At 46.3% G+C, this 10,777-nt stretch overlaps 1 pseudogene; it reads left to right on the forward strand.

Moving 5' to 3' along the window:
• The window catches only part of LOC106573137 (calcium-independent phospholipase A2-gamma-like), a 33,330-nt pseudogene extending 22,825 nt beyond the window's left edge, over nucleotides 1-10,505 (forward strand).
• The last annotated feature ends 272 nt before the right edge of the window (nucleotides 10,506-10,777 follow it).

Here is a 10,777-nt window from a genome sequence, read left to right on the forward strand (position 1 = left end):
CATGTTCTCTGGTCTAATGTAAATTCCGTCAGAAGTGGTTTTTATACTGGAGTAGAAAAGGGGGCGTTCCTTGACACTGATGTAAATGTCTGTGTTCACGGGGTGTGGTCACTGACTAGTTATACGAAAAACCATTCTCTCATTGAGAAGGCTAACATCACATTTAATCTTCTCACAAATAGTTTCATATTTGATCATATACGTTTCACAACATGTAGATGTAAATCTGGTAACTGGGAAATATACACATTCAGAGAAACATTTATGTAGTTCTACTGTGGTAGTTACCTTACAAATAAGTAAGGAATTCGACTTGATTGTTCTTTAAGTACCCACGGACAATTTCAACTGGTTGGAATACAGAAATATTGTTACATTATTCAACCTTTTGAGGTTACCGTACTGCAAAGTCTTTCTTTGTGGTAACAAAGGGATTCTCAACTTTCATTATGGCAGAGTGGGGAAAGGAGTTTTGATATTTACGACCATCATAAACCTGTGGTGGGAGAGAGAGAGAGAGAGCGAGAGAGAGAGAGAGAAAGAGAGAGAGAAAGAGGGGTCTATGATCCTCACCCAAAAGGGGCACGTCATGACACCATTCACCCTCTGAATGGCACACACACAATCCATGTCTCAATTGCCTCAAGGCTTAAAAATCCTTCTTTAACCTGTCTCCTCCCCTTCAGCTACACTTATTGAAATGGATTTAACAGGTGACATCAATAAGGGATCACAGTGTCTTTTTGTTATACACTCAGTGCACATAATACGTATGTTTAGGCTTGCAGTAGTGCTCTCACCCACTACTGCCAATACTGAGGAAATATTTTTGACTTGATTTTAAAAAGGTAGTTCTACATCAGTGGCAGTCAGGGCCATTTAAGATGAGGGAGGACACTTATTTTTTTTAATTACCATGGCCTTATTTCTATGACAGCATATTGGATGACTATCATTCATATTCCATTCACCCAGTTCAATGTAACATCAATGGGTTTAGGCTACTACATGATACTCACATTTTCCCTATACCCATCATGAGGTTGCTACAACCTAGCCTATGAAAACACCGTTTTCAACGTAGGTGCACACAGGTCGAGATAAAAAATTTGCGGTGACTAAGCTGTATTTTACGCATTCAGTACTAGATTCATTCTCTGATCATTTGATTGGGTGGACAACATGTCAGTTCATGCTGCAAGAGCTCTGATAGGTTGGAGGACATCCTCCTGAAGTTGTCATAATTACTGTGTAAGTCTATGGAAGGGGGTGAGAACCATGAGCCTCGTAGGTTTTGAAGTCAATGTACACAGAGGAGGACCGGAGCTATCTGTCCTCTGGCAACACCATGGTGCTGCCCTACAGAATGCTGCTGAGGCTACTGTAGACATTCATTGCCTTTGGCTCTGGGGGTTATAATTTGCAGGGGTGCTAAGTTGCCGTCCTGAATCTTTCTTCAATACTTCAATTACAGTTTTGCCTTTGGCTCTGGGTTTAAACTCTGTCAAGTCACCTCAATAAAGAGGGTTTGTACCTTTTCATTCAAAGGAGGACATTTTAACTTGTGGTAAGAGCACTTTCTATACAGGCATTGGCCATGGGATAGAGGCATTAGAGTGAGAGTAGCATTAGCTCTAAATCCCTATGAAGGGAAGCAAACCCTGACCTGTGTCATGCTGAGTTTGACAGGCAGCTTGTGTGGCAGGTTTCTGTGTGCCCAGCTCATTTGCCACAGTTTGGCCCCTAAATAGATCATTGTTTCTAACTTTAACCTTCCTGTCCAAATGGCTCTAGCGGCCTGAAGAGATGCTTTCTGTGAGAACATGGCAATGGTCCAAGTATATACTGTAAGCTTTCCAAGTATGGATCTCAGATGAAAGTGCCCCCAAAGACCTTAAGCAGCGCTTCGGTGTGGCAATGGCATCAGCTGGGAAAGAAAAGTGGACTGAGAGTGTTTGTGTGTGCATGTGTGTGTGTGTGTGTGTGCTTGTATGTGCGCCCCAAAAGACCGCAAGCAGCGCTGCAGAGCCTACGATCGCAGTTGGTGTCAGAAGTCTGCCAACTGGTTTCTATTGGTGTGGGGCCCGGCTCCATCTCCCTCATGGAGGCTTATTTGTCTCTGACAGCTGTAGATAGATAGAGAGATGACGGATCTATGCAAATGAGATTCTGAATTATGTATTATGCCAAAAGTTCCACAGTGAACAAAACCAGTCTTTGGAACCCAGTCTTCCGTCCAAATCCAATAGCACCATGGAGCCTCTTCATAGTCGTCAGACTGTGGATGCATCCCAAATGGCACCCTATCCATTTTTCAAATGTTTTACCATATGTTTTTATCCAGATCGACTTACAGTAGTGAGCGCATACATTTTCTTACCGGTCCGCAGTGGGAATCAAACCAACATCCATGGCATTGTAAGCACCATGCTCTACCAACTGATCTTCACAGGACACTGGACAGTTCCTTTCATAGTGAACTACTCATAGCGCTCTGGTCAAAAGTAGTGCACTATGTATGGAATAGGGTGTCCCTTGTCACAGAATGCGCTCCAAGGCGTCGCCTCTCTTCTCCATTGACTATTAAATCCCCCTAACAGGTGCAGAGTCATTGAGACAAGTTGTATCATTCTACTCCCGGTTTGGTGGGAGAATGTGCTTGCTTGCTTGCCACACTGGTTATGAGTGGAAGGCTTTGTGCTCATTGAGAACTGACAACAGGCCCCTAGCTATCAAGTTAAAGAAGCGCCACAGCTACTAGCTCCGGACCGTAAAATGGAGTCACTCCCAGTGGTGTAAGTGGTAAGAAGTTACAGAGCTGTTTTGTTCCAGCTGGGGTCGGCCAAACGTTATCTATTGCTGCTGGCTGCAGCATTATCTCCTCCCACTAATTATCCGTTTACAGGAAATCAAGCACACACACGCACATCAAACATACGCGCACACACACACACACACACACACACACACACACACACTTCTTCTGTGATTCATTTCAGGAACTGCCAGACCAGACGACGGCCCCTCTGGCGCTGAATGACGTGGCCTTGCCAACTCAGCACTCAGCACTTTTTTGTGGAAGGGGACAGTGAGATGGCGATGGTTTTTTGTTCTTTCTGTGTGACACTTTGGTCTTGGATGCTGACTAGACCGGGCGCAAGCGTGCGTCCGCGTGCATCTTCGCGCGCATGTTGATTTTGTCCACCCACACCAGACCCGATCAGGACACGCAGGTTGAAATATCAAAACGAATTCTGAACCAACTATATTAATTTGAGGATAGGTCGAAATGCATTAAACATTCATGGAAATTTAGCTAGCTTGCTGTTGCTAGCTAATTTGTCCTGGGATATAAACAAGGTCCTCTAGTAATCTCTCCTCCTTCAGTCTTCTTCTTTGGACTTTATATGGCGGTTAGCAACCAACTTTAAGATGCTTTACCACCACCAACTGGACTGGAGTGTGGACCTCAGTTCATCTTTCAATCACCCACGTGGGTATATAGAACAGGGCTCCGGGCAGCCGAGCGGAAATGGAGGAAAACTCGCCTCCCTGCGGACCTGGCATCCTTTCACTCCCTCCTCTCTACATTCTCCTCTTCTGTCTCTGCTGCTAAAGCCACTTTCTACCACTCTAAATTCCAAGCATCTGCCTCTAACCCTAGGAAGCTCTTTGCTACCTTCTCCTCCCTCCTGAATCCTCCTCCCCCTCCCCCCCTCCTCCCTCTCTGCGGATGACTTCGTCAACCATTTTGAAAAGAAGGTTGACGATATCCGATCCTCGTTTGCTAAGTCAAACGACACCGCTGGTCCTGCTCACACTGCCCTACCCTGTGCTTTGACCTCTTTCTCCCCTCTCTCTCCAGATGAAATCTCGCGTCTTGTGACGGCCGGCCGCCCAACAACCTGCCCACTTGACCCTATCCCCTCCTCTCTTCTCCAGACCATTTCCGGAGACCTTCTCCCCTTCCTCACCTCGCTCATCAACTCATCCTTGACCGCTGGCTACGTCCCTTCCGTCTTCAAGAGAGCGAGAGTTGCACCCCTTCTGAAAAAAACCTACACTCGATCCCTCCGATGTCAACAACTACAGACCAGTATCCCTTCTTTCTTTTCTCTCCAAAACTCTTGAACGTGCCGTCCTTGGCCAGCTCTCCTGCTATCTCTCTCAGAATGACCTTCTTGATCCTAATCAGTCAGGTTTCAAGACTGGGCATTCAACTGAGGCTGCTCTTCTCTGTGTCACGGAGGCTCTCCGCACTGCTAAAGCTAACTCTCTCTCCTCTGCTCTCATCCTTCTAGACCTATCTGCTGCCTTTGATACTGTGAACCATCAGATCCTCCTCTCCACCCTCTCCAAGTTGGGCATCTCCGGCGCGGCCCACGCTTGGATTGCGTCCTACCTGACAGGTCGCTCCTACCAGGTGGCGTGGCGAGAATCTGTCTCCGCACCATGCGCTCTCACCACTGGTGTCCCCCAGGGCTCTGTTCTAGGCCCTCTCCTATTCTCGCTATACACCAAGTCACTTGGCTCTGTCATATCCTCACATGGTCTCTCCTATCATTGCTATGCAGACGACACACAATTAATCTTCTCCTTTCCCCCTTCTGATAACCAGGCGGCGAATCGCATCTCTGCATGTCTGTCAGACATATCAGTGTGGATGACGGATCACCAGCTCAAGCTGAACCTCGGCAAGACGGAGCTGCTCTTCCTCCCGGGGAAGGACTGCCCGTTCCATGATCTCGCCATCACGGTTGACAACTCCCTTGTGTCCTCCTCCCAGAGTGCTAAGAACCTTGGCGTGATCCTGGACAACACCCTGTCGTTCTCCACTAACATCAAGGCGGTGACCCGATCCTGTAGGTTCATGCTCTACAACATTCGCAGAGTACGACCCTGCCTCACACAGGAAGCGGCGCAGGTCCTAATCCAGGCACTTGTCATCTCCCGTCTGGATTACTGCAACTCGCTGTTAGCTGCGCTCCCTGCCTGTGCCATTAAACCCCTACAACTCATCCAGAACGCCGCAGCCCGTCTGGTGTTCAACCTTCCCAAGTTCTCTCACGTCACCCCGCTCCTCCGCTCTCTCCACTGGCTTCCAGTTGAAGCTCGCATCCGCTACAAGACCATGGTGATTGCCTACGGAGCTGTGAAGGGAACGGCACCTCCATACCTTCAGGCTCTGATCAGGCCCTACACCCAAACAAGGGCACTGCGTTCATCCACCTCTGGCCTGCTGGCCCCCCTACCTCTGAGGAAGCACAGTTCCCGCTCAGCCCAGTCAAAACTGTTCGCTGCTCTGGCACCCCAATGGTGGAACAAGCTCCCTCACGACGCCAGGACAGCGGAGTCAATCACCACCTTCCGGAGACACCTGAAACCCCACCTCTTTAAGGAATACCTAGGATAGGATAAAGTAATCCTTCTAACCCCCCCCCCCCTTAAAAGATTTAGATGCACTATTGTAAAGTGGTTGTTCCACTGGATATCATAAGGTGAATGCACCAATTTGTAAGTCGCTCTGGATAAGAGCGTCTGCTAAATGACTTAAATGTAAATGTAAATGTAATGTATATGCTCCTAAAAACCGATGGGGAAATGGGAGAGGTGGAACATGCAGCGCGTCACGCGTCAAAAATAGAAGCAAGTTCGATCTTAGCACCTGGCTACGCAGACGCTCATTGACGCACGCGAGCAGTTTGGATTAAATGATTTAATAAAATGTATGTGTACATTTATTTTGCAATGCTCGCGCATGTAACCCAAGCGGTTTAGTCAGCATGTAAGTCACCAAGATGAGATGAGAGCTCGCTATTTGTATTGCAGACCTGGGTTCAAATACTGTTTGAAATCACTTCAAATACTTTAAATTTGCTTTATTGAGCTTGCATGTCGCAATGAACCAATAGAAATGTCCCAAAACTGTCATGAATCCCGCTTCCTGAGTCTGTTTTCTGCCTGAGTTGCCTGTTTTCTGTCTTGGAGTCTGTTTCCTGAGGTTCCTGAATGCACCCTGTCTGGTTGCCGGGCGACGAAGCTAGGCGGGAGATCTCTCGATTACCCGCACCTGCATCTCATCAGCTATCTGCACACCTGGTCCTGATCATCACCTCTTCTCTTCATAAGCTCTGACCTGACATCCATTCCCTGCCGGATCGTTAGCAATGAACAGTATGTTGTGTCAGCCTCAAGTTTACTAGAGTTAGTTTTGTTGTTCTGTACTTTTTGCTTGCCGTGTACTCACCTCCGTTTACTCTGTCTACAATCATTCTCCCGGAACATTCACCCCACCCCAGCCTGGTCGTCGGTGGCTTCTGTGACATTGGATCTGCCTATTCACTCTCACCAACTCACCTCCGCTGCCCGCTCCGTCTCCTGGATTATTCTGCTTTCACATTTGAGTCTGTAAATAAATACTCATCTTCGTTCAACTCACCTTGTCCTGGTCTGCTTCTGGGTTCTGCTTTAGAGAATCGTGACAAAAACGGCAAACCCCGTCGACCTGGCACTCCAGCCTGGGGGAAAAGAATGCTCAAAGTAGGCCGTAGGCCACGTGACATTTTTTAAATAGTATTTGAAACCAGGTCTGGGTCTACCAAGTTTTTATTTTACTTTTATTTAACTAGGCAAGACAGTTAAGAACAAATTCTAATTTACAATGACTGACTACCCCAGCCAACCCCTATGGGACTCCCAATCACAGCCAGTTGTGATACAGCTTGGAATCAAACCAGTGTCTGTAGTGACACCTCAAGAATTGAGATGCTGTGCCTTAGACTGCTGCGCCACTCGGGAGTACATGATTCCATATGTGTTATTTCATAGTTTTGATATCATCACTATTATTCTACAATGTAGAAAATAGTAAAAATAAAGAAAAGCCCTTGAATGAGTAGGTGTGTCCAAACTTTTGACTGGTACTGCATGTGGACACCTCTTCAAGTTAGTGGATTAGTCTTTTTCAGCCACACCCGTTGCTGACAGGTGTATAAAATTGAGCACACAGCCATGCCATCTCAATAGACAAACATTAGCAGTAGAATGGCCCTTACTGAAGAGCTCAGTGACTTTCAACATGCTTTCCAACAAGTCAGTTTGTCACATTTTTACCCTGCTAGAGCTGCCCCGGTCAACTGTAAGCGCTTTTATTGTGACATAGAAACGTTTAGGAGCAACAATGGCTCAGCCGCGAAGTGGTAGGCCACACAAGCTTACAGAACGGGACCGGCGAGTGCTGAAGTGTGTAAAAATCGTCTGTCCTCGGTTGCAACACTCACTACCGAGTTCCAAACTGCCTCTGGAAGCAACGTCAGCACAAGAACTGTTCAGCGGGAGCTTCATGAAATGGCTTTCCATGGCCGAGCAGCTGCACACAAGCCAAAGATCACCATGCGCAATGCCAAGCATTGGCTAGAGTGGTATAAAGCTCGCCGCTATTGGACTCTTGAGCAGTGGAAATGCGTTCTCTGGAGTGATGAATCACGTTTCACTATCTGGCAGTCTGACGGACAAATCTGGGTTTGGTGGATGCCAGGAGACCAATGCATAGTGCCAACTGTAAAGTTTGGTGGAGGAGGAATAATGGTTTGGGGCTGTTTTTCATGGTTTGGGCTAGATTCAAACTGGAAACCCTACAGTTGCTGGGTCGCCTCTCTAACCACTAGGCTACGTGCCAACCCATGAGAGATTGTCTTCTCTCCAACCTCGAGAATAGCTCTTTATGAGACGACATGAACTAACATGACCCCGAAACGTCACCTTTGTCAAAATCGAAGACCATTTTTTTATTCAAAGTTCTACTGTTTTCCATTTTGAACCAGTAACCCATGCAACCATATTAGCTAATGCTACATATTTTTCCCTTGGTAGTTAAGCTTTTTTCACCTGTCTTGCAAGTCCTCCAAACCCTCAATGTCATTTACACTTTACTTTCCATTTGAGAGGGCTGTGATATTAAGAGCCAAAGATCACACTTGGTGTCCGCACTGTCGATGTGCCTCTAATAATTCCATCCACAGGGCTCTTCTATCTCTCTTTCGCTCAGCCGCCAGGGTCCCAATCATGATCCCACATCCAATTCCCTCTTTCTTTCTTTTCTTCGTACTTTCTTTGGGGGAAACCTTGAGGCAATGATACAATTCCTCAGTTCAGCTCCCTGGATGATTAACAGACCTGGCTTGGTGGTTGGTAGGCTAGGATGCAGCCCTCCCTGATATTCCCCATCATGGCAGGCTCTCTGACATTGTTACATTAAACAGGGACCCTCTTTCTCATTATCCTATATGGGTACTTGAGTGGTATGGAGAGATATAGGTCTAAGGATTGGCAATGGGGACAGAGCGGGAGAAGGCCCCTCTACCCCTGACTTTCCCTCCCACACTCACACACATAATTGCATACATACACGCACACTGCACACCCAAGTGTATCACACATATACACACAGAGAAATGCATGCTCACCCACAGGTGTCTCTCTCACACACACACACAGCGAAACATATACCTACATTTACAGACACGCAAAGAGACACACACACACCACCCACTCCCCCGAGAGTCCCTAGACACCCCTGGCCCTAGAACTCCCACCCCCCAGCCTGGCTGCCCTAATGAGGACTGGCCCTCAGTGTTTGATCCTGTAGCCAGCAACCCCTCCAGTCCCCCTCGGGCCCCCCAGGCTCATGCCTATTCAACACCCACCTCCCCTCCTTCAGCCTTCTTCCCTACTTACTCCCCATTGCCCTGGGTAGTCTATGGATCTTCACCAAATTGCTCCTGGGTGGCTTCTTGATATCAAAGCCAGTCAGACACAATGAATAGGCAAGGGGGAAAAGCAACTACAGTGTAGCTGGAGCTGGAGCTGTATCCTACAAGCTGTACAACAACTACAGTAGTGATCTGTTCCATTTTGTTCATTTTGGCAGATGTTCTTGAACCTTTTTAAGTTTTGATCTTTTGCCTTTCTTACTTTCCAAACTATTTTTTGGGGTTGACATTTAATTACATCAATTTCGAATAAATGCTAAATGCCGCTGGTCGCTGCAACATAACTGTAGCCATAACATCTCTCTGACTCCACCACTCTCTCTCTCAATTCAATTCAAGGGCTTTATTGGCATGGAACAAACATATGTTTACACTGCCAAAGCAAGTGAAGTAGATAATAAGCAAAAGTGAAATAAACAATAACAATTAACAGTAAACATTACACTCACAGAAGTTCCAAACGAATAAAGACATTTCAAATGTCATATTATGTGTATATACAGTGTTGTAACGATGTGCAAATAGTGAATGTACAAAAGGGAAAATAAATAAACATACATATGGGTTGTATTTACAATGGTGTTTGTTCTTCACTGGTTGCCCTTTTCTGCTGTGATGGCACACTGTGGTATTCCACCCAGTAGATATGGGAGTTTATCAAAATTGGGATTGTTTTCGAATCCTTTGTGGATCTGTGTAATCTGAGGGAAATATGTGTCTCTGATATTGTCATACATTCGGCAGGAGGTTAGAAAGTGCAGCTCAGTTTCCGCCTCATTTTGTGGGCAGTGTGCACATAGCCTGTCTTCTCTTGAGAGCCAGGTCTGCCTACGGCAGCCTTTTTCAATAGCAAGGCTATGCTCACTGAGTCTGTACATAGGCAAAGCTTTCCTTAAATTTGGGTAAGTCACAGCGGTCAGGTATTCTGCCACTGTGTAGTCTCTGTTTAGGGCCAAGTAGCATTCTAGTTTGCTCTGTTTTTTTGTAAATTAACTTTTTGTTTTGTCCTGATTTGTTTGGGTCTAATTGTGTTGCTGTCGTGGGGCTCTGTGGGGTCTGTTTGTGTTTGTGAACAGAGCCCCAGGACCAGCTTGCTTAGGGGACTCTTCTCCAGGTTCATCTCTCTGTAGGTGATGGCTTTGTTATGGAAAGTTTGGGAATCGCTTCCTTTTAGGTGGTTGTAGAATTTAACCACTCTTTTCTGGATTTGGATAATTAGTGGGTATCGGCCTAATTCTGCTCTGCATGCATTATTTGGTGTTTTACGTTGTACACAGAAGATATTTTTGCAGAATTCTGCAATTTGGTATTTATCACATTTTGTGAATTCTTGGTTGGTGAGCAGACCACAGACCTCATAACCATAAAGGGCAATGGATTCTATAACTATTTCAAGTATTTTTTAGCCAGATCCTAATTGGTATGTCGAATTTGATGTTCTCTCTCTCTCTCTCTCTCTCTCTCTCTCTCTCTCTCTCTCTCTCTCTCTCTCTCTCGCTCTCTCTTCCCTCCCCTTGTTTCTTCCTCCTCATCAACAACCCCACAGCTTTAGCTATCCATGAATGTAAGTGCCTGTGGCCCAACACGCCTGTGCAGTGTGTGGTATCCCTGGGTACGGGTCGCGTGGAGACGGCCGACAAGAACAGCACCACCTACACCAGCCTCAAGACCAAGCTCCCCAATGTCATCACCTCTGCCACAGACACAGAGGGTAACTTGTGTCTGGGCCGTTGAACTTTTTGGTCCAGTTTCCTAGACACAGATTAAGCCTAGTCCTGAACTAAAAAGCATGTTAGATTTCTGAGAGCATCCTATGTTTGGATGCGTCACGTGAAAATTAGACTGTTTCTCAAACGTCAAATTTCAAAGTTGTTCCAAATGACACATTTCAAAGTGTTTAAGGTTAAGTTTAGGCATTAACTCGGCATTTTAAGGTTAGGGGTGAAGTTTAGGCATTATCTACAAATTCCTAAGGTTAGGCATTAACTCAGAATAGTTAAGGCAAG

This window comes from Salmo salar, chromosome ssa16 (assembly GCF_905237065.1).
Source record: "Salmo salar chromosome ssa16, Ssal_v3.1, whole genome shotgun sequence".
In the NCBI taxonomy this organism is placed as follows: Eukaryota; Metazoa; Chordata; class Actinopteri; order Salmoniformes; family Salmonidae; genus Salmo; species Salmo salar.